At 43.3% G+C, this 23785-nt stretch overlaps 1 protein-coding gene across 4 annotated transcripts in view; it reads right to left on the bottom strand.

The window, feature by feature from the left end:
• MYLK (myosin light chain kinase) overlaps window positions 1–22729 on the bottom strand; it is a 278820-nt gene extending 256091 nt beyond the window's left edge. For 2 of the 4 annotated variants that reach the window (XM_063704114.1, XM_055383826.2), the window contains exons 1-2: window positions 22561–22729; window positions 14894–14952 (exon numbers count right to left, since the gene is read on the bottom strand). The gene's annotated coding sequence lies outside the window, so the exon portion shown is untranslated. The remainder of the gene's footprint in view (window positions 1–14893; window positions 14953–22560) is intronic. The other 2 variants (XM_055383827.2, XM_063704112.1) reach the window with 2 other exon arrangements.
• Between the last annotated feature and the right edge of the window lie 1056 nt (window positions 22730–23785).

Consider the following 23785-nt stretch of genomic DNA (forward strand, 5'->3'; position numbering starts at 1 on the left):
ATTCACTAACTACATTGAGCTCCTGGTGGGCAGGAAAACAAGTGTCCTAACCCAGCACAGAGTCTCAACAGGTACCCAGCAGGTACTTGACAAGTACTTAATTGACTCTGCTTCGTGCCTATATGGAGAGTGGACTGGACTCAAAATGTCAATCCTACAAACTCCATTTAAATGGGCTTTTCTAGAAGTGGGGCTAGATCAGGACATAGTCATCAAAACCAGGGATCGACATGGGTTTCTGTGGGCCATCTGGGCAACAATACACTTGAGGTGTCACCCCTTCCGCAGGCAGGAGTATCCTCATGCTTGCTGTCAGAGAGCTCTCTGTTCACTCAGAGCAGAAGCACCTTCCCTGCCCACTCCAGACCTCCAGGCCTGTGGGGGCTCCACTGGAATCTGAGCCAGCAGTCAGTGCCCTTCCTAAGGAAGGCTCTAAGGCCATGCTGGCTCAGCGTCACCAGTCTGGGCTGCCTCCTGCACCACCTTGAGTATTTAGAGACCAGCTCAGCTCATGGTCCTAGCTTCTTACTCTAACTTCATGGCCATCTGTGCTAAAACTACGCAGTTACACAATTTAAACTGGAGAATCCTGTGTCCCTGGAGTTCATCTGTGTATTCAGCAAGTTTTCCTGAGGGTCTACTATATTTCTGGGCCTTGACCACATTCTTAAAATACTGAATCTTAAAATAGCTGACACACCATTATTGAGCTACTATTCTAAGTGCCCTAAATCCATTGTCTATTTTAATTCAGTGAGGTTGGTGTTATCTCTATTTTACAGATGAGGAAAAATGAGGCACAGAAATGAAGTAACTTGCCTGAGATCACAGAGTGAGCTGCAAGGCCTGGATGAAGACCTGAAGCCAGGTCTGTCTAACAGAGAGTAGGCATCCTAAACATGATGCTTGCTGACTTTCCCTACCTCTACTTAATCTATTTATCTTCTCTGGCTTTATGACTCTTGCTCATGTCACCCTTACTACCTAAATTCAAAAGATTTAGACTAGCTGTATCTTGCCTATTTCATGACTCTTCTAGACCAGGATTGATATGACAGAGAACCAATCCCCTGATGCTAAATAAAAAAGGTGAAATCCAGGTTAGGCTTAATAACATCCCCTTTCAGCAGCCCCCACCTCCCTTCTCCCCTACTTGTTCTTCCGTTTTTCCTTCTTTTTTCTATCTTCTCCCCACTGTGCCCACTCAGGTATCCCACGGGCTCCCCAGCTCAATCCCAAACTGAACTCCCCTGCTTCCTGAATTCCCTACCAGGGCTTTACACTGAGCTGCCTGCATTCATGTTGAAAACCTGTCATCCACGTAAGAAGGGTTATTATAACACAGTGGTTTAAATACGGGCTCTGCATCCAGACTGCCTGGGTTCAAATCCTGGATCTGTCTCTGCCAGGTGTGGTTACTTAACCTAGCTCTGTCTCAGTTTCTTCTTCTGCAAGAGAATAAAAACAGTACCTAACAAAAAGGAAGGTGTTTTTGCAACAAATGGGGCTAGAACAACGGATATCCACAGGGGCAAAAAAGAAATCTTGATCCCTACTTCACACTATACACAAAAATTAATTTGAGATGGATGACAAACCTAAACAGAAAAACTATAGTTATAAAGCTTCTAGATGAAAAAATGGTGATTATCTTGGTAATTTGGGGGTTGGTAAAAGTTTCTTTGGACACAGAAAAAAAATAGCCTTGCCAAAAAAAAAAAAAAAAAGTAAAACTTCTGCTCTAAGAAAGAAAATGAATAGGCAAGCTACAAATTAGAAAAACATGTTTGCAAATCACGTATCTGATAAAGAACTGGTATTCAGAATAAAAAATTCCTACAACTCAGCAATAAAAAGACAATTCAAATTTTTAAATGGGCAAAATACTTGAATAATATTTCAAAAAGAAAGATACATAAATGGTCAATAGGCACATAATAGCGCTTAATATCCTTAATTATTAGGGAAATGCAAATTACAACTATAATAGGATACTGCCATAGCAGTATCCACAAGAATGACTAGAATTAAAAAGACTGACAATACCAAATGTTGATGAGGATGTGAAGCAACTAGATTCTGATACATTGGAAATATAGGTGTATAAATGTGGAAACAGACACTTTGGCAGTTTCTTACAAAACTAAACATAGACTCATCTTATGACCTAGCAATTCCACTCCTAGATATTTACCCAAGAGAAATGAAAACATATGTCTACCCAAAAAGACCTATACAAAAATATTCATAGCAGCTTTATTCATAATAGCCAAACTGGAAACAACTTTTTTTCCAAAAACTGGAAATGGGATAAGTAAACTGTGGTATAGCCATAAACAAAATACTCTTTAGCAATTAAAAGGAATGGACTGATACACAAAACAACATGGATAAATCTCAAAAACAGGCCAAATGAAAGAAACATTAAGCCAAAGAATATATACCATACAATTTCATTTATGTGAAGTTCTAGGAGAGACAAAACAAATCTGTGCCTTAAATATTAGAATAATGGTTGCATCTGGAAGGTGGGGACAGAAATTGGAAAGAAATATAAAGGAATTCTGTAGGATGATGGTAATGTTCAAATCTTGAAAGGGGTTTGGGTTTCACAGGTGCATGCTTTTGTCCAAAGTCATCCAATGGTATGCTTAAGATTTGTTCATTTCACTATAAATAAGTTTTACCTCAAAAGAAAAAATAATGTAAACAATATTCAACTCAAGGTAATGGTATGCATGCTTAAGTATTTAGGGGAACGTACAATTTCCTAATGTCTGTGACTTAAACATATCACAAAAACAAGATGGACTGATTGACGATGGAAGGATGGACAGATAGGTGATAAAACAAATACATGAAAATGTTAACTTTAGAATCTAGGTGGAGGGAATATATGTATTCACCATACATGTGTTTAAACTTTGCTGTATATTTGAAAATTTTTATAACAAAATTATAGAAATTAGTCCCTACAATGTAAGAGTGTTCCTGGTGCTTTGGGAGGCTGAGACAGGAGGATTGCTTGAGGCCAGGAGCTTGAGACCAGCCTGGGCAACATAGTGAGATCCTGTCTTTACAAAAAGTAAAAAAATTAGCCAGGCACGGTGGCATGTGCCTGTAGCTCCAGCTATTCGGGAAGCTAAAAGCAGGAGGATCGTTTGAGCCCAGGAGTTTGAGACTGCAACCACTGCACTCTAGCTTGAGTGACAGACTCCATCTCTAAATATATGTGATTGTTGCATCATCTTTTACATTCTCTTTTTTGTCACCTCTCACATGGCCCCAAACACCTGCTAACCTCACAATCACTCACATCCCTCCCCTTGCTGGCTTTCCTGCAGTTTCTAGCTTGGTTCAGGCCCTGGTTGCATACCTGGATTTCAAATCTCTGTTTTGCCTATCTGTGGGGTTCCCTACTCCAATCTGGTTTGAATGTCACTGGCAGGTCAATCTTCCTAGTTCACAGCTCCTATTACATGTACTCTGCTGCTCAAAAATATTTGATGACTCTTCATTAATGAATAATATCTATACTCAGTGTCCTGTAACAAGGCCCTTACATTCTAGCCTTATTCTACCATTGTCCTAGGAAAATACAGAAATTATTAGCTATCATCAAACCAGATTACCAGTATTCCCTAACATACCATACAACTTCTATCTCCATACTCATATCTCTTCCACAGGAATCTATTCCTAACCCACAGCTTTCAGCAGTGCAGAATATGAATGGAAACTGGTTAGAAAACTTTGGCCTTAATAGACAGGAGTTTCAAGTCTTCCTGTAGCTACTTAGCAGTGCTAAGCCAGCCACAGAAAACACCCATTCCCTGTGTTCGTGCATTCATTCACTTGCTTGCTAACTTGCTTAGTACTTATTGTGTGCCAGATAATGTGCTAGGTGCTTCAAAAAACAAACATGGCAGACTCTGTCCTGAAGAAGCTCCATTAGTGAAGAGTGAGGTAGAGAACAGGTATAATTCACCATAAGTCCTGATCTGAAGGTGGCAGATTTTTACTTCAGGTTAACTTTAGATTGAGACCGGTGAGAAAGTGGTAAGATTCCTGTGGCAGTTTTAAAACATGGTCTCAAAATCTTTTGACACTCCTCCTACCAAGGTGCAGGCTTATGGCTGCTTTGATCAACAGAGTATGGCAAAAAGCAACACTATGTGACTTCTGAGGCCAGGTAATAAAAGACCAGGGAGTCTTCACCTGGCTCTCATGGAATGCTCCTTCTGGGAACACTTGCTCCAGGAACCCAGCCCCCATGCTGTGAGGAAGCCCAAGCCACATGGAGAGGCCATATGTAGGCACTCTGGCTCCAGGTATCCCAGCTGAGCCCAGCCTTCAAGTTGTCTCAGTCTAGAAGCCAGGTGGTAAGTGAAAAAGCCTCCAAATGATCGAAGCCCCTAGCTGTTTGAGTCACCTCAGCTTTTCAGGTCTTCACAAGCCATTCCCACTGTGTCCTGTTCAAATTTCTGACCCACAGAACCCCAGAGCATAACAAAATGATTGTTGTCTTATGCCACTGTTTGGGAGAGTTTTCTCCCAGCAATCGATGACTGGAACAAACCCTGCAGAAATAGGTGCTACTTATGGCAGGACCCTGGGCAGTCTTGGCTAGGGGGCTGGAGCCAGGGAGGATTGAGACCTTTCAAAGAATATAACTGGTACACCCCCTTTAAATTTTCACCCAATTTATCAAGTTTACCACATCTTCATTTATTCAACAAATACGTATGGAGTGCCTGGTATGTGATAGGCATTATTTTAGAATTGGATAAAAATCCTTGCCCTCAAGGAGCTTACTGTTTAGTGGGAAAAACAGACAATTAGTGAGGAAAATACATAAAATGTAAACCATGTTGGATAGGGGATAAGTATAAGGAGAAAAATTAAAACTGAAAGAGGGGACATGAAATATCAGGATGAGGTTGAAATTTTAGAGAGGGTGGCCAGGAAAGGCCTCATGGAGAGGTGACTTGAATAAAGTCTTGTTGGAAAGACCTGGGATGGGAAATACCACATTGTCCCCTCCCCAGTACCCACCCATATCAGCTGCTCACACCTCGTCACCCAGACAGACCTCAGGACAACCCTTAGGGTCAAGAAGCTTGGGTGTCTCTAAAATGTTACCTCTCCTGTTAGAATTATATAATGCCAAACAGAAAGGGACATCAGAAGCTATGCAGTCCCTCCCTCCTCACCCTTCAATGGGGAAACTGAGGCCATGGTGTTCCAGGTAGCCTGAGACTTAACCTGAGATCTGCATGTCTGCCCAGTCCCGTTATTTCTATGACTCCCCACTGGCTCCTAGAACACCCCTTTCCCTCGGTGGCTAAGCTCTTTCTGCTATGGCTGCATCATCCCAGCTAGAAGCACCTAATACTTATCAGTGACTAGTTTTGTGACAAATCCTTAGGGTAAGTGGGGCTGGGGAGGCCAAGAACAGAAGCAGCACTGGCCCCAGACAACTGTCCAGCATTCCCACCAGTGACACTACCACTGTCCATAATTTTCTCCACCAACAGCCCCATCCACAGTGTAGTCTGTGACATGAAAAATGGACATGTTCCATTTTCTCTTCCCAATCCATCTGTCATGGGTTGAAGTGTGTCCCCCCCAAAATCTTATTGAAGTCCTAACCTCTGGTACCTGTGAATGTGACCTGGTTTGGAAATAGGGTCTTTGCAGATAATCAGGTTAAGATGAAGTCATACTGAATTAGGATGGGATTTAATCCAATGACTAGTATCCAAAAAAAAAAAACCAAAAAACCCAGGAGGAAATTTGGATGCATTGGACGCAGACACACAGAGAGGAGGACATCATGTGAACATACACTGACACAGAGGGGAGACGTCCATGTGAAGATGGATGCAGAGACTGGAGTGATACACATGCAACCAAGGAATGCCAAGGACTGCTGGCAGCCACTAGAAGCCAGAAGAGTCAAGGAAGGATCCTCCCAGAACCTTCAGAGGAAAGCTTGACTCTGTTTGAACCCCTGATTTCAGACTTCCAGCCTCTGGAGCTGTGAGAAAATGAATTTCCATTGTTTTGAGCCACCTGGCTTGTGGTACTTTGTTACACAACCCAAACAAATGCATACACTCTCCTACATAAAAAGTCTGAAGCCACACATGGTTCCCATATAGTCTTCCTCCCTACAGTCCTCAGGTCCACAGCTCATAAGCAACTCCTGCCTCCCCCAACACCACTCCTTATCTACCTGCTGTGTACATGCAAAGACTCCCACAGAGCCCTACAGAAAGTGAGTTGAGAGGCCAGCCATTCCTAGAGTTTTTAGTACAGTTTGCTGATTAGCCGGGTCCTATGTCTTACTGTAGGCACAACCTAGTTTATAAAGTTTGGCTCCAACCAGTCTAGGATCTGTTGGTCTTTTTGAAAGGTGATAATTATAATCCTCAATGACTGATAAATGACTGGTATAGGCCCTCTGATGGGCTGAGAGGTTGCACAGAAGTACCACCAGTGGGAAAGAGTTCACTCTCATGGGTCTAGTAGCAGCCTTTTAAATGGGAACCATCCTTCTAAAGGGCTAGTTGGCAATATGGAACAAAGGCAAAAAAAGAGGATCGTATCTTTTGACCTAGTAATGCTTTTCTTGGAATATAATCCAAGGAAATAATACAACAGAAAAAATAAACTATTTGGACAAAGATCATTATAACAGTGTTACTTATAATAGTGGAATTAAAAACTGAAAACATTAATTGTGGAACAATTAAAATAGAGTATCATAATAATACCCAACATTTTCTGAGCACTTACTATGTGCCAGGCATTCCCCCAAGCACTTTGCTTGGATTCTCTCGTCTAATCCTCACAAAAACTTTACAAGTTTGTTGTATTATCTCTGATTCTTTATAGATAAATAAACTTGTTCAAGGTCATACAGTGAAGAAGTAGCAAGTGAGCACTAATTTATACCCTGTGCTTAGTTTGACTTTATTGCGGCCTCCTGATCTTGGACAAATTCCTTTTAACTTCCCAAAGCTTTGGGCCATCAACTACAAACTGGGAAAAAGAACAATATTGTAAGATTGACAAAGATTAAATGCAAAATGTACAAATAAACTGTAAAACATTATCCAAATGAGAAGTATTTATAGCAAAATAATAACTGAATATTTTATGTGGCAGGCCTAATTGCAGCCTATTTTACATGCCACGTTGAATAGTTGAAATTTTGTCTTTTATGTAGCAGGGGATTAACATTGTTTTTAACTAGGGGTGTCACAATGAGATCTGTGTTTCAATACTGTTTTCAGGTACAATAATACAAGATTATCTCAGGGTGACAAAATTGGAACTTTATCTAGTTCTTAATCCTTAACAAGTTTTATGAGCTCTCCAGTAAAAGCCTTGGTCTGATTGTCCCAGAAGGCAATGATGCCTCAGTCTGGGGTGAGCAGGGCTGCCTAGGAGCTGTAGTGCCCTTAACTCACAGACTCTGCAGGAAAGCAGGGTCCTCATCCCCTAACACCTGTGCAAAAGGGTCTTGAACCTTGTCAAGAGGAAAGCAGAAACCTCAGAACACATGAAAAGGTGGTGGTGTTCTGAAGGTAGTTGGAGGTGACTCTCCTCACTCCTCCCACACTGGGTAGTCATAAGGAGGGTTATTATTATCAACAGGTCCAAGAGGCCTTAAATTTTCCCATTAAATCCAAGGCAATTATGCAACTAATTCCACTAAACCAGGACTGGCACAGCTCCAGGTTCCTATCCCAGTGAACCTGGCTGAACAATGAAAGACAAGAGGCCCAAACAACCTAAGGCATCATCCAGACCTAGGGTGGTCTTGCTCCAGAGCAGAATCAGAGGCTTGGCCCTTGAATCACCCCTCCCCATCTTTCAGCTCGGAAATATTCTAGGCAGGAAAAGGGGACCAGCACACCCTCTCCATACCCCCGTCTGCAAATGGATTCTCCCATGATGTTTTCAAGTCGTTTTGCACTTCTGTTGTCCACCACTCTGCTCACCTCTGTCAGCCCAGGAGAGAAAGTGAGGGACTTAACATACCCCTCACAACAATTCTGGGAGGTTGTTACATCTCCATTTTATAAGGGAGTGAACTGAAGTTCAGAGTAGTTAAATAATGTGCCCAGATTCACCCATCTAATAAGTTCTAGAGCTGGGATTGAAACCCAGGTCTGTTAGCTCCAGGCCCTTCCCATCAACTGCCCACCCAGCCCTCCCAAGCAATTAGGAAAATTGGCTAAGATGGACGATGAAATCTACCTGTGCAAAATCCATTTGTAATGCCTTGTCACATGGCTCTATCTAGTCCACACTCCACAGGCATGAAGGTCATTTAGGAGCCAGAAGGGCCTGGACCCTCCTGCTCTGCCCCTTCCCACACACACGCACACTCCTCTATAAAAGGATCTAGAAAGCCACGGTCCTGGAAAGGGGTCAATCAAGCCCTTTTAGAACACCAGCACTGGGCTGGCACCTGGAGGCCTGAATTCCTGAGCCTGCCAGCTATGGTGCCAACCACATCCCCCAGAAAAAGGACAGAGAGTAATTAGAAAGCAATGCCTCACAGACCAAACATGAGTCACATTTCTAAAAGAGTCTCAAAATGAAAGATCAGCCTGGGGCCTGCAGTGACAGCACTTGAGCCCAACTCCTCCACCCAACCTCCGTTTCTTCTAGGCTCCTGGGGGGACCAAAAAGGAAGCTGCAGCAGAGTACCACTGAAGGGCACAGGTGTTTCCACCCAGCCACAAAGGTTCACTAGCCATCTACCATATACCTGACAGGAGATCAGAGATGGCCCTATTGTGGCCCTACCCCTGAGAAGCTCATGGCTCAGTGACAACGCAAGCTGAGAAACAAAGACAGGGCCAGCACAGACCAGATGCTCTAAACCAAGTGGAATTTATCTCAAGAATACAACTTGTCTGGAACAGTTGAAAATCAATCAATGTAATTCACCACATTAGCAGACTAAAGCAGGTAGGTGTAGGCGAACTATGGCCCATGGGCCAAATCCAGCTTGTTGTCTATTTTTGTAAACCAGGTTTACTGAAACACATCCATGCCCATTCATTTACATGTTATCTACAGCTCCTTCCATGCTCCAATGGCAGAGATGAATACCTGTGACAGAGACGGTATAGCCTGCAAAGTTGAAAATATTTTCTATCTGTATCTGCTTCTTTACAGAAAAAGTCCACCAGCTCCTGGTCTAAACTATTAGGAGAGAACCCTTTCATCCAACAAAACTGCAGGAACTCCAACTCCCTTTCCTCTCCTTTCTACAGACCATATTGGGAGGCACATGAGCATTAGGGTCCTAGACTGCCAGGGTGGGAAGACCAGGCCACTGCTTCCCATGAAAGAAACAGTCCATGGTGTGACCGTTTGCCTCCTTCCCATTGGTCCCACCCCCAAGCAGAAGCCTCAGGGCTCCCTGCTGGTAAGGCTTTTACTAAAGCTCTCCTAATAAATGCTTAGAGGTAGGAAAACTGGTTCTACACCTCCATGTCCCCTTTCCCAACCCAATTGTCCCAGAAAAGGAGAACCCTAGAAATTATCAGAAAAGAAGAAAGGTCTCAAATCAATGATCTAAGCATTCACTTTAGCAAACTAGAAAAGGAAGAGCAACTGAACCCAAAACAAGCAGAATATATGATAAAGAAAAACCAATGCATCTGGAAACAAAAAACATTGAGAAAACTCAAACCAACAAACACCTGGTTCTTTGAAAGAACCAATAAAATTCACAAACTGCTAGCCAGATTGACCAAGAGCAAAAGAGAAGATACAAACTATAAATATCAGGAATAGAAAATGAGACATTACTACAATTCCTAAAGAAATTAAAAGGATAATAAGTTAATATTATGAACATCTATAAATATTCTGTCTTTTAGATTAAATAGACAAATTATCCCAAAGATACAAACTACTGAAAATCACTCAAGAAGAAACAAATAACCTGGACAGTCCTATATTTATTAAATAATTTAATTTGCTGTTGAAAATCATGCCGCAAAACAACTTCAGGCTCAGGTGTCACTGGCAAATTCTACCAAAACTTTCAGGAATAAATAACAACAGTTTTATGCAAATTCTTCCAGAAAATAGAAGAGGAAGGAACGCTTTCCAACTCATAAGGCTACCAATATACCCTGACACCAAAACCAGACAAAGACATCAGATCAATATCCTTCATGAATATAGACACAAAAAACTTCAATGAAATTGAGTAAACCACATCCAGCAATATATAAAAAGATTAATAATATACCACAAGTGGAGTTTATTCTGGGAATGTAAGGCTGGTTAAATATTTGAAAATCAATTACTGTAATTCCACATATCAATAGACTAAAGCAAGGATCAGCAAACTATGACTGGGAAAACTATGACCAGCAGGCCAAATCCAACCTGCAGCCTGTTTTTATAAATACAGCTTCCTGGAACACAGCCACATCCATTCACTTATCCATCTATTGTCTGTGGCCGCTTTCATGCTACAATGGCAGAGCTGAATCACTGAGTAGAGGAGATTTATGAGAGTTGAGTAGAGAGTTGAATAAAGTACTTTATGGCCCACAAAGCCTAAAATATCTGTTATCTGGCTATTATGACCTGTTTTTAACTCCCAGAACACTTCTGACACCCAGCTATGTGGAGTTTTTTTCCTCATACCAACCGAATCTCTCTCTAGACACCAGCTGCATCTTACAATCCAATTCAATGCTAACACTATCAACCTTGAGTTAGTGTTAGATCCTACAGCTTAAGGGCTCAGTCCCCAAGACTGCCCCCATTTCAGATCACAAGTCCTGGGCCCCTCTTATTTCTGACCAACCGACGATAAGTTAAGGATTCCCATGACCCCCTTCTTGGGTTTGATAATTTGTTAGAATGGTTTACAGAACTTGAGAGCCCTCTTTCCTTATATTTGCCAGTTTATTTTACAGGATACAACCTAGGAACAGCCAAATGGAAGAGATACATAGGATAAGGTATGTGAAAAGGGGCAGGGAACTTCCATGCCCTCTCCAGGCATTGCCAACACCTTGCCAGCATCTCAGTGTGCTTAGTCAGTTCCAAAGCTCTCCAAACCCCTTTGATTAGGAGTTTTTATGGAGGTTCCGTTACATAGGAATCACTGATTAAATCACTGGCCATTAGTGATTTACTCAGTTTTCAGCCCTTCTCCCCTCCCCAGATGTTGGGGCAGGGTGTGCTGAAAATTCCAACCTTCTAATTACATGCTTGTTTCCTCTGACAATCAGCCCCCATCCTGAAGCTATATAGGGGCTCACCAAGTGTGACCTCACCAGCATAAACTCAGGTATGGTTGAAAGGGACTTATTATGAATAACCAAAGACATTCCTCTCACCACTCTCACTCAGGAAACTCCCAGGGTTTTAGAAGCTCTATGCCAGAAACTGAAAATAAAGACCAAATATATATTTATTATTTTTCTCACACTGCCCTTTGTGAAAAAGTTTGCCAACTCATGGACAAAAGAAAAAATATGATCATCTCAACAGATCCATAAAAAGCACCTGAACAAATCATTATTCATTCACGGTAAAGACAAAGAAAATCTAAGCAAACTAAAAGGAAACTTCCTCAACCTGATAAAAAGTATCTACAAAAAACCTATGACTAATATCATACAAGATGATATAAGACTCAACGCCTGCCTCCTAAGATTGGAAATAAGGCAATGATGTCTGTTTTCACCACTCCTGTTTAACATTATACTGGAAATCCTAACCAGCACAATAAAACAAGTAAAATAAAGGCAAAGAAATTGGAATTGAATAAATAAAACTGTCTTTATTCAGAGATGACATGATTATCTATGATGAAAATCTCAAAGAATCTAGAAAAAAAGCTACTAGAACTAATAAGTCAGTTTAGAAAAGTCAAAAGATATAAGGTCAACAAACAAAAATCAATTGCTTAAAAATAATTAAAAAGCTCAGGGAAATAGTGAAGAGCAGATGAGGGCTGAAAATTGATTCTATATCCCAGCCTTTTAAATTGTTTAAGTTACACATTAGATTTAGCTAGCCACTAATCACATTAGATTTTCAAACTCTGCAAGTACATATTTTGCTGTACTTTATTCTGATTTAAATTTTTAAAAAATCCATTAAAATACTAAATCAATTGTAGTTATAAATACTAGCAATGAACAATTGGAAAACAGAATTTTACTAAAAGTACCATTAAAAATTGCACCAAAACATGAAATACATAGCTATAAACATGACAAAATATGTTCAATATGTATATGCTAAAAACTATAAAATATTGATAAGGAAATCAAAGATGACCTAAATGGAGAAATATAGTTTATTTATGTACTCAAAAATCCAACATTGTTAAGATGTCAATTCTCTCCAAATTGACTTATAGATTCAATGCAATACCAACAGACTTCCATCAGGAATTTATGCAGATGCCAACAAGATGATTCTAAAATTTATATGTCAGGCCAAAAAATCTGTAATAGCCAAAACTATTTTGAAAAGAAAGAACTAAGTTGAAGGGCTCAAATTTCCTTACTTCAAAACTTACAATAAAGCTACAATAATCAATACAGTGTGGTATTGTTGAAAGAATAAACACATAAATCAATGGGACAGAATACTCAGAATAGAGCACACATACATGCTCAACTGATTTTCAACAAAGGTACAAACACAATTCAATAAGAGAAGGATAATCTTTTCATTGTGGTGCTAGCACAATTGGACATTCATACGCACAATAGAATCTCTATCTATACCTTACATCATGTATAAAAATTAACTTAAAATGGATCAGAACTAAATATACAACCTAAAACTGTAAAACGTCTCGAAGAAAGCACTGGAAAAAATCTTAATGACTCCACATTAGGTTAGTATTTCTTAGATATAACAGCAAAAGCATAACACATTTTTAAAAATTGATAAATTGAATTTCATCACAATTAAAGACTTCTGTCATGCAGTAACAGGCATTGTTAAAGAGAATGAGAAGACAAGCTACAGACAGCAAGAAAATATTTGCCAAACACGTACCCAATAAAAGATTAATGTCCAGAATATATAAAGAGCTCTCAAATCTAAATCATAAGGAAACAAACAATCCAATAAAACTTGGGCAAAAGACTTAAACAGATACTTCACCAAAGACAATATATGTTTGGCAAATAAGTACAAAGATGTTCAACATCAGTAGTCACTAAGGAAATTCAGATTAAAAACACAATATGATAAAACTATACCTATTAGAATGTCTAAAATTTTTAAAATCTGACAATACCAAGTACTGACAAAGATGTGGAAAGTATAACCCTCATATATTACTACCAGGAATGCAAAATGGTACAGCCACTTTGGAAAACAGTTTGGTATTCCATTACATTTACCATACCTCCCAGAAACCCCAATCCTAGATATTTACCCAAGTGAAATGAAATCTATGTTCACATAAAAATCTGTTCACAAACATTGATAGTGAGTTGTTCATTATCACCTCAAACTGGAAACAGCCCAAATGTCCTTCAACTGGGGAATAGGTAAACACACGGTGATACGACTTTACAATGAAATAATACTCAGCAACAAAAACGAATAACCTATTGATATACCCACCACCATGGATGAATCTCCAACACATTAATGCTAAGTGAAAGCAGGCACACTAAAAAGCCTACAAACCATGACTCCATTTATATGACATTCCGAGATAGGAAAGAAGACAGGGAGAGAAAGCAGATCAGTAACTGGCAAGGTCTGCATGGTGGGAGAGCAGACAACAAAAGCTCACAAGGCAATTCTGGGAGGTGATGGAGCTCTTCTGTATCTCAATTGTGATGGTGCCTATATGACTATATATACATTTGTCAAAATTCAGAACTGAACTTCCTCATAATTGTGTATTAATTGTTCAGAATTGTACATTAAAACAGGTGAATTTTACTGTATATAAATTATATCTACTTTTTTACATGAGAAAGAAAAAGAGTCTTCAAAAAAACCTATTATGATGCAGCATTGAAAAGAAAAGTTATTGTGTACCTGGGAAAATGCTGATCATCTGTCAAACAATGGAATAAAAAGACAGTAGAAACTGCCAAATTTACCAGACCAGAATACACCGAAGCTAGGAAAAGTTGGTGTGACTGATTTATGTGCAACAGATGATCAGGTAGATACTGAATATTTATTTTTTTCAAAGTTTCCAGTTAACTTTTAGAAAAAGATATCTAACTTTTAGCAATATTACTTATAGAAAAGCCAGAACTCAAAATTTAATCTAAAGAATACATAGACAAAACCCTGGTAGACTTTAATATTCCTCAGACTTATTCTGTCAATCCTAAAGGTGCCAAAAATGTCAAAATTGTGGGCACATACAAAACTGGCCAAGGGAAGCAAAGACAATTAATAGTTCAATCTCACTTAGGACTACAGATGTAAAAAACCAAAATAAAATATTAGAAAATCAAAGTCACTGGGGTATTTTTTTTAAAGAAAACTATACATTATGACTAAGTGTTTATTCCAGGAAGGCAAGAATGCGTCAACATTCAAAAATCATGAACACAGATTATGAAAAACAGCATTTCACCTTGAAATCATATGTAACTCTGATAGATTATATCAGTTATCACGTTATCATAGTTCAGAAGGATCTTTATATTTTGATTATAATGATGAAGAAACTGGTATGCAATTTCAAAAATTAAGGTATATTGTAATTTAGAAACTTTTCTAAAATTGTCTATATGAAAGGAAGTGCTTTTTCCTGAGAAACTATAAAGTGATACGAATCTTAGTGGCTATAATTTGGAATAAAGAAAATATAAGAATCCATCTTTTATCATGCTATTACCTTTATTTTTTCTCTTCAGCTGGCCCGAATTGGTTTCTGTTAATTTTGAAGAATCCTTCCTAATACACAAATCAAAGAAATAATAGAAACAATTACATAGTGAAACATCAAATCAGGTTGACATCAGAAACATCTGGAAAGCTTTGTTAAACCAGAGATTCCCTGACCCCACCAAGGTAGTCTGGGCTGGGACTGGGGAGCCATAGATTATTTTTCAAACAAGGTTCCCAAAGAGATTTTGTTATCAGCCAGTTCTGGAACCACTGCTATGAGGAAACAGAGGCATTAACATGTCCTTCCCTTGATGTTTTTTCAGTATAGTTACAGATATAAAATTTTAGCATGAGAAAAATTAAACAAATGATAAAAACATACCATAATAATTTATGACTTGTCTCTGTAAAAAGAATTTTACAGGGACTTATTTCTAGAGAAGTTGAGGCTGAAAAGGTCAGAGGCAGCCTCTGGGGGCAGTATCTGACAGTTATTAGGAACTTAACTCATTCCCTGAACAAATGTTTAAGGATAGAAGAACCTGTCAATCAAAGAGACAAGTGAAGAATATTCCAGGTGAGGATGAACTCACAGTCACAGTCAGAGACACAGGAAAGTATCAATTGGGCTGAGACAAGAAGTCTGGTTGTAGTGGGATCAAGGAGTGTGGGGGTGGCTGCTGTGAGACTGGGCTTGGAGGTCAGATTATAGAGGCCTGTGAACGGCTTAAGCCTGTTGTGTGTGAAACAGGGAGCCACCAGGGGTTCCTGAAGGTGGTGACACAGTCAGACTATGTTTTAGATCAACAAAGCAATCAAGTGTACGATGTATTTGGGCTACAGAGAAGCCACAGTTAATACTCCAAGTGTGAGCTAGTACGGTCTGGTCAGGAAAAAATAGTAATATCAAAGTAAAACCAAGTGTTTCTCTGCCTGGGATAATCAGCAGGTCCACAGGGGAGGAGCTGAGTCCCTAGGTGCCTGCCCAATCACAATAAGAAGCCTGAGAACTCCCTAAAACATACTATTGGGTAACATCAGTAGCAACTGCGTTGATTGTATCATGTATACCATGAGTGACTACTGGAAAGGCAGGAGCTTTTGATAGTAATCAGAGGCAGGTTGCAAGATAAGAACTGTTCCTCCAGGCACATTCTAAAGCCACCTGCTGCTTCCTCGTGAACATACTCGTTTCCACAAGATCAGCAACCAAGTGATTACGAAAATGATCACCCTGTTGACGCTAATAGGAAAATACCAAATGGAAATTTAACTTGGACAATGGGGAAGGTTAGGAATACATCTGCTTGAGTCATGTTCTATGAATGGACTCAGTACTTAGCTGGAAAGATGCATAAAGCTCAGGAGAAAAGTTAGAATGAAGTATACCTAGCCCTACAGAAGACATAACTGAAGAAGTGAGGTGAATGAGTGGAAAGTGCCTTCTCACGGAGTGGCACACAGCAAATCCCTTAGAATCTTCTCTGAGCACCTCCATTTGCCCCATTAGCCAGTCCTTCCACCCAGATGTACTGAGCACCTGTGGTGTGTCAGGCACCAGGCTATGAGTAAGGATACAAGATGAACCACAGCTGGTGACCTCCAGGAGCACAGTGCCTAGCAGGACACTACCATTATGACCACATCACAAGCACAGGTTGCCAAGCACGTGTTCATCTGCCTACAGCCTCATCAGATGAGTAGAGAAGGGCTTCTCTGTCCTTTTAAAGGTGCACAATCTGAGACCTGGAGATACGACGTCACATAGCAGGAGACAGTGCTGGAGCTAGCCCCCAAACCCAGGGCATCTTCCTGGTGTTTCCCACAGCCTCAGATGACATTCCATGTAGTCTGACCCCAGGAAAGGGGAACAGCACTCGGTATCCAGGGGCCCTGAAGCAGACAGATGGCAGTGATCACAGGCCAGATAAAGGAAGGGCATTCACTCCTGCTCCCCATAGGACCCTCAGACTAAAGAGAACAGCCTTCAAGGACTCTAGAGAAGCAGGTGGGCAGATGAGGGAACCAATGTGTATCCATTCTTCCTGCCTATGTCAGGCCATTCACCTTCCTATGCCATCACCATCCTCCACCAGGATAGGTAGTGATGAGAACTCTGGCTGATGCTGGCTCTACTACTTGGATTTTTTTTATTTTATTTTTTTTTAGACGGAGTCTTGCTCTTGTTGCTTAGGCTGGAGTGCAGTGGTATGATCTCAGCTCACTACAACCTCTGCTCCTGGGTTCAAGTGATTCTCTTGCCCCAGCCTCCCGAGTAGCTGGGATTACAGGGGCCTGCCATCACACTTGGATAATTTTGGGATTTTTAGTAGAGATGGGGTTTCACCACGTTGGTCAGGCTGGTCCTGAACCCTGACCTCAGGTGATCCACCCACCTTGGCCTCCCAAAGTGCTGGGATTACAAGCGTGAACCACCGTGCCCAGCCACCACTTGGCATCTTAGGCCAGAGTTTCCTCTTCAGTCCAATGCAAAGGTAAAGTGGACCTGACCCTTAGTCCTAACACCCTGTGATTCCAGAACTAGGAAGTGAGCTACAATACATGAGGCATGAAAAGAGAACACAAAGCCCCAGAAACCCAAAAGGCTTCTACGGGCCTCTGGGCTTTCACTCTGGCCACCCAATTGCCTCTTAATACTTTTGATCGAGTATAAAATAAAACAATTTCAGATGTTTCAGAAATATTATTGGCAGCAGAGGGAAAACAAGGCCAGAATGAAAACCACCCCCAAAATAAACCTCAGGACAAGCACACCTGCATGTTTGGGAGCGCGCTGCAAGGTCAAAGGTGTTGTGCCAGGGCCCAGCAAAGAAGGAGCTGACAGCCTTCAGACACGGGAGCCAAATGTTCCTGCCTTCCTCTCTCCTGGCAAATGCTCACCCTCCCTTCCTCCTCTCCATTTTTGAGGCCTTCCTGCGTCACTCTAACCCCTGAATTTCTTGTCATCCTTTAATTCTGTTAATGAAAGTTGGAAATTGCATGTTGTCCCTGTTTTCTAATTACCTCATATGTGTTAGCTCTCTTGCTACCCACCCAGAGTCTCTTAGCATAGGCACATTACCTTTGTTTTTTGTTGTTGTTGTTTGTTTGTTTGTTTCTTGAGACGGGGTCTCACACTGTCGCCTGGGCTGGAGTGCAGTGGCGCCATCTCGGCTCACTGCAAGCTCCGCCTCCTGGGTTCACGCCATTCTCCTGCCTCAGCCTCCCGAGTTGCTGGGACTACAGCCAAGTAGCTGGGACTACAGACGCCCGCCACCACGCCTGGCTAATTTTTTGTATTTTTAGTAGAGACGGGGTTTCACCGTATTAGCCAGGATGGTCTCAATCTCCTCACCTTGTGATCCACCTGCCTTGGCCTCCCAAAGTGCTGGGATTACAGGCGTGAGCCACCGTGCCTGGCCCACATTACCTTTGTTTTATAATCCTCTACAGAGCTCAATAGAAAGTAGACATCATTAGTGTCTGCTGGTTGATTTACAAGTCATTCTACAGACCTGGAGAACACTGCCCAGTATATATAATAAAAGCTATTCTTTGTTTTGTGCCTATTTATATTCCTATATTCATTTAATTTTTATAACCGACCTCATTGTCAGATGACAAAACTCAAATCAGCTCACAGAGGTTAAAACCCATGCCCAAGAACACCCAGCCAGTAAGTGAACGGGATGGAACTGAACCCAAGTTTAACACCAAAGATCACATTCTGCCTGGCTGCCTCCTCCTGCCAGAAACCTGAATGAGACCTACTATACATCAGAAATCCTCATCTCTGAAAACAAGAAAGGTAAACAGCATCCTCAACTATAAAAGCCCCAAGTTGCAGGTGTTCGGTTCCCCCAAAGATTATGAGAAATAACCCATAAGGTCCTGGATTAACAAAGTAACATCAGATCTGAGCGCCCAGAGCCAGGGGAAAAAAATCAAGAAGCAGGTCTGAAAGAAAAGGAAATCCTCTTCTCATCCCTTTTCTTTTGTCTCCAAAGGGGCTTTCTGTCTCCAGAGGGCTCTGCACTGAAGACCCAGGGAAGGAGAGGAGCAGAGGGTGGAAGGGGGGCAAGGAAGTACCAACAGAGGGGGGATGGGGACAACGTAGGAAATCTAAGAAGCCAGATCTACACAAAAATTTCCACAGCTCCCTAGTGGGGTGCCCATTCACCCTCAGACACTGAAGTACAGTGAGCAGGAGGGCAGGGAAAAGAAGGTGGTAGCAGCATCTGGAAACACAGCCTTACCTTCCAGCCCATGAGGCAGCAACTGTTGCTGGCTCTCCTCCTGCCCCAGCCGACTGGGCTGGCTGTCAGTAAATTTCATGGGGGCTGCAGCCCTCACACACCAGGTGCATGCAACAAGGAGGAGGGATGCACCTGCTGGCCTGCAGTGCAAATACGGAGGTCCACCCACCTTGAGTTTGTGAGGGGAATGCATTTGCTCAACCTGTTGGCATCAAACGAATGGAAAAGTGTGCAGCCAAAACTCAAGAAAGAATAAACAGAATCCATCTGCAGAATGGTGCAGGTGGGAGAGGGGCGTGGCTTGTATGGGCACTGCTTCCCCGCACAACCATGTCTGCCTGCTTGTAAGGTAGGAGGCTGGGCGAGCACAGGGAAGAAATAGAAGTCACATGGCATAGGAGCTCATCACAGTGACATCGCTCTGTCCCACTCTGGCTCACTGCTGGACGGTTCCTTGATTCTGAGCACTCAGGCCACCCAATAGACCCTGCTCAGGCCTAAGCATCCACATGGACATTTTCCATGCAAATGGCCCTGCCTCATGTCCTCTGCATGCACCCTCTGTTGGCCAAGTTGAGCGAGGACATTGTCTTTTGTTGGGAAAGGATACTTTTTAAGTGTTGTTTCTAAATTTTACTACATTTGCTGAAAAGACAGGACAGGAAGCTTTTAAGAATGAACAATCTCCCAGCCTGTGTGGGTTGGTTTGAGCTGTGAGAGGTGCAGCTGGGCTTCCAAGTAGGCTTATATTTCCAGACTCCCAAGAAGTATTGTTCTCAGAAAGATACTAAATAAGACTCCCCATACTCATGGGACACTGTACCCATATCCCCAAGCAAGGCTGCATTCTGAAACCCCCACCCCACCTTATGAACTTCCTAAAAGACAGACAAGCCAACTAGTTGTGTTTCAAACTCTAGGCTTATCTTATATTTTGAGGATAAAAGCAAGGGGTCATTCTCAAAGACACTGAGTATATGGTGACCCCAGTGCATTCACAATCTATGCCTCTGAGGCCAGCAAAGATCTCCCTAGCCAGAGACCCAGAACCTTTCCCCACCCTTGGAACTCAAAGGCATCTCCCCTCTGCACCATCTGGGTCACCTCCTTCTCTGACAAGCCTTCTCAGCAGATTCCCCCCCGCCACCTGCCAGCCAGGAGCCCCTCCTCTGCAGTGACTGTAGCTGTCTGTCTACCATTTTCAGGCAGCAGGTGGGGCCACCTGGCCTTACCAGTTAGCCTAGGAATGTTCCAAGGCCTAGTCTGCTCTGCATATGTTTTCTAAGATCTGGCCCCTGGGGAAGCAGCCCCTGATGAAGGGGTGAGCAAACCTCACACAAACAGCAACTACTCCGGCTGGGTGCAGTGGCTCATGCCTGTAACCCAGCACTTTGGGAGGCAGAGGTGGGCGATCACTTGAGCCCATTAGACTAGTATGGACAACATGGTAGGACCCCATCTCTACAAAAAAATCCAAAAAACTAGCCAGGTGTGGTGGCACACACCTGTAGTCCCTGCTACTCAGGAGGCTGAGGTGGAGGATTCCTTGAGCCTGGTAGGTCAAGGTTGCAGTGAGCCGAGATCATGCCACTGTACTCCAGCCTGGGCAACAGAGCCAGACCCTGTCTCAAAATAAAAAATAAAAATAAAAATAAGACAAGGAAACATCTACAATGCTGCAGCTACCCTCCTCCTCAGCTAGCCAGTTATTACACAAAAGAAACTGAACATGGGAGATAAACCAGCATAAATGCTTCCCCACTGTGGGGTGGTTCTCCAAGCTCATGCTTAGCTGCAAATGAGGTCCAGCATCCTTTGTATCATCAGTGAACAATGAGACAGACCTGCACATCTTGGCAAAAAAGCTCTTGTGCATGTCCCCAGAGTACCCGCTACCCAATCCGGCATCCAGAGTCCAACCACTCCGGACCCAGGACCAACTGCTCAGGTTCCTCCCAGACCCAAGGCTCCTGGCCCACTGAGAGTGGGAGAAAAAGGGGTAACCTCACTCTGGGCAGGAAGGAAAATTCCATGCTGCCCTAGAGCACTGTGGTGCCAGCAGCATCATCCTCCACAGTCCCACAGTGTGCAGGCGGGGAAGAGACTAAGAGAATCACAGAAGAGAGAAGGAGGTCAAGAATTTAAGAGAAAAGAAAACAGTTCTATTAGAACCCTAAATGCCTTGTAGGAACCTAATAAAGTCACCAGATGCACCTACACTTCTCCCAGAGACTTGCATTGTTGATTCCTGATTCTTTGAAGTGTGGGTGGGGTTCCCCAAATGGTCCTCCTAAGCCCACCATCTGGAAATAATTTATTGATAAGTGCATTTTGACAAAAAGGATTCCATTCAGGTAGAGAAGAACACAGCCTCTCTTGGAAGGGGGATGGAGCTCCAGGGCAGGCTCTCAAAGGCTGTGCGGTGGGAGGGTCATTACATATACTCTGGTCTTTGCACTTGGGGAGAGGAGGGATGGTAAAAACCAACGGCCTGAGGTCTGGCATCATGCCCACTGCCCAGGTGTTTCCCTACACCCACCCAGCTCCCTGAATCACAACAGCTAATTTTACTCCCTCTAGACTCTAGTAGAGCTGGGTCTTCTCCTTCTGGCTACGAAATAGAAAGTGCCCCGCACCCCAACACACACACCCCAATCTAAAAAAAAAAAATCCTTGAAACCATTTCCCCATCAGCCCATCTTCACATCTGCAATGCCACTCCTAGAAATTCAGTCCTTTGGGTCTTGAAGGGTTTTAGTTCCATAAGTTCCAGGGAGGGGTCTACCTCAACCATTGACAACTCATATCTCCTGAGAAGTTTATCCAAAACTTTCCAACCGCAATCATCGGCGAACAAGGTCCCTCAACAATGGGACCCCAGTTAACGCGAAGGAGGCAGAGCGAGGAAAGGAGCTTAAATGAGGAGTATGGAGTAGGAACAAGTCTGTAAAGCCCGCGCCCCAGCTTCGCCTGGGATGGCCAGGTCTGGCACTCGCGGGACGCCTTCCCCGCCCTACCTTCCCGGAATCACATTTGGGCTGGAAGGACCTTCACGTGGCACCCCCTTCCCAGAGGCCGTCACCGAGTCCTCTAGCGAGGGTCTGGGAGCTGGGAGAAGGGTCCGCTTCTCCTCCGCCCCTCAAATCAAAGGCACCCCCTTCGGATGATTCCTAGAAAGGCAATCGCATCAGTGTCCCCAAGCACTTCATCTCCCCAAAAGAAAACTCGTGCAGCCTGGCGTCACTGGGGTCGTCTCCTTACGCCCCTGACTCCTCGCCGCACCCCGGGGCCCCTCTCCATTAGGGGAGTCGGGAGGCACAGACGGTGGGGGTCCCAGCCCCCACCCAGAACTCCCACCCTCGGAGCCTTGACTTCCAGGGCCCGCGCCTGGACAAAAGCATGGGGCGGGCTCACTCACCCGCGCGGCGAAGGCGGCCCGGGAGCCGAGGCACCGGCGCTCGGCGGGGCGCCCCGGCCGCAGGCGCACAGCGCGGGCTCCGAGCTCGCTCAGCGCCCTGCTGCCGACCGGGCGGCGCGGGGAGCCCCAGAGGCGCGTCCGGGACTGGGCAGGGCGGGGCGGGGCGGGGCGGGGGTGAACGAACCGGCGAGAGAGAGAGCAAGTGGGAGAGCGGAGAGCGGACGCGCGCTGAGGAGAGAGAGTGAGAGCGCGGCGCTACGGGGTCAGGACTCAAACCACCCGCTCCAGCCCCCATGCACTGATTTGCATGACATTTGCATAGCGCTCGGGGAGTGGACCTGCTGCCCTTCCCGCCACGCCCACCCGCCTTCTGCCTCGGAGTCCGGAGCGGAGAATCAGCAGCCAAACCTAGCGCCAGACCCGGGGCCCCCTCGCACTTATCCTGCACCGCCCCAGTTACTCCTCGCAGGCGGCGGTCAGCGGGCTGGTACTGTCTTGGTGCGTGTCTTAGTCCTATACTGGGAGACCTAGGCCTTAGGTCGGGGTCTGATGCTAGCTTCGTGAGCGTGCATGAGACACTGGCTACCTCTGGGCCTCAGTTTTCTAATCTGTAAAATGAAGATGTCAGCGGAACCATGGGGCTAAAGTTTTAGTGCTAGAAGGTTGTCTATGTAGTTTTTTTAGACATCCTCCAGTGGTGCAACTCAGCCCCACGGTTCCTCTGACATCCTCCCTTTGTGTGTGTTAAGAATCTCTCATTGGTTTGGAAGATACCTACAAAGTTCTTTAAATTAAAAAAAGGGGAAGGGGGAGGGGGAGGGGGAGGGGGAGGGGGAGGGGGTGTTTCTGGTTTTGGCTTGCTTTATATTTAGTTTGCACCCAATATGAAATATTTTATAGCTTCTGATCTCTTCACTTGGACCTTCTTTTGTTTTTTTAAAAAAACTGTTTACTGCAGGTTAAGGAGTGTTTTTAAAAAATTTTTAATTGTAAAATAAAACATAAATACAGAAAACCACAAAAAACAAATATATAGATATATAGACTAGTGAATTATTATAAAGGGAACATCCTTATAATCACCACCTGGATCAAGAAATAGAACTCTGCCAGCCACCCCAGGAGCCTCTCCATGTGCCCTACCTCAATGACAACCCCCTTTCTCCCTCCTCCCAAAAGTAACCGCTAACCTGACTTTCATGTAGTCACTTCTGTTGCTTTTGTT

This window comes from Gorilla gorilla, chromosome 2 (genome assembly GCF_029281585.2).
Source record: "Gorilla gorilla gorilla isolate KB3781 chromosome 2, NHGRI_mGorGor1-v2.1_pri, whole genome shotgun sequence".
Classification (NCBI taxonomy): Eukaryota; Metazoa; Chordata; class Mammalia; order Primates; family Hominidae; genus Gorilla; species Gorilla gorilla.